Raw genomic sequence first — 1,419 nt, 5'->3', positions numbered from 1 at the left:
AACAGTGAAGCAACAAGCCCACATGGAAGAAGCACACCAGCCGGTACAATTGTGAGGTGTCATCGAGACCGGGCAACGGGCATCAGAACATTCACAACAAACAGTAAACAAACAAACAAAAGTGCATTGGTGAGAATGGAGGAGAGTTGGAGCGGAGACCCAAAGCCCATCTGTGGATAAGGGAACATCCCCCCACAGAGGGGTCGCAGGGAGGGGATGAGTCAATCAGGGTACAATAGAGCACTAATGGATCACGAAATATACCTCTGATCCCTTGAGGCCTCCTCACCCCCCACTATCATGACCCTTGTGCCGATTCCCACTCTGGACTAGACGGGAGCATGTACACAGGTATAAGCAAGAGATAAAATTCACAACACATGGAACCCAGGAACAGGAATGGGAATAGATACCAAAATGGTAGGGGGAAGCAGGGAGAGGAGGGGGCACCGATCACAATGAATGGCACATCACCACACACCCCCATCCAGGGCAAAGAACAGAAACCAGAAGGGAAGGGAGACAGCAGTCGCTGTGAGATTTGAAAATAATTGATCTATAATCTATCAAGGGGCCATGGGGTTGGGTGGGGAGGGAGGGGGAAAAAAAGAAGAGCGAATCCCAAGGGTTCAATGGAAAGTAAATGTCTAGAAAATGATGGAATATATGTACTAATATGTCGGATACAATTGATGTGTGGATTGTAGCAAGAGTTACAAGAGCTCCCAATAAAATGATCTAAAAACAAAACAAAGAAAAGAAAATGACTTTGGCTTTTTTGAGAGCTACATTTCTAGGCACTTATCCTAACTTAGTGAACAGACCCATAGAAAACCTCAACAATTCAAGGAAAAGGCAAACGGCTCCCTTGAAATCGGGACAGAGGGCGTGAACAGACAGCTCACCCAAGACAATCTTCGGGTGGCCAGCTCTCCTGAATAAAAATGCTCAGGATGATACGACCTCACCCCAGAAGCAATAGCAGCGTTTTAAGGAGCAGAAAACAAACACTGGAGAGGGTGCAGAGAGATTCAATCGGATACCACATGACCCAACATCTCTCTAACTGGCACAGCTGCAGCAATAGCAGGAACTACTATCCGAACACGCTGCTCACTGGAGCACTGTCCATGTCAGTAAGAAGACAAACAACCTAACTGCCTGCTGGGGGGAAGCGCACACACAACACATCCCTACCTTCACATCCCTGATGGATAATGGGGAATCTGTGAAACCTCTCATGACACAGATGGAACTGGAGAGCATTCTGTTGAGAGAAGTTATTCAATCACAATATGAGTGAATGTTTTTATTGATTATTTTTAAGTGCTTTCATACCAAAAGAAACAGACGTTGGTGGTTACCAGAGGTGGAAGGTGGAGGGAGGAAAAGGGAATAGACCAGGGGGTGGACAGGTGG

This window comes from Echinops telfairi, unplaced genomic scaffold (assembly GCF_000313985.2).
Source record: "Echinops telfairi isolate 266 unplaced genomic scaffold, ASM31398v2 ScPeMD7_655;HRSCAF=1070, whole genome shotgun sequence".
In the NCBI taxonomy this organism is placed as follows: domain Eukaryota; kingdom Metazoa; phylum Chordata; class Mammalia; order Afrosoricida; family Tenrecidae; genus Echinops; species Echinops telfairi.
Note: the sequence above shows the minus strand (reverse complement) of the source record.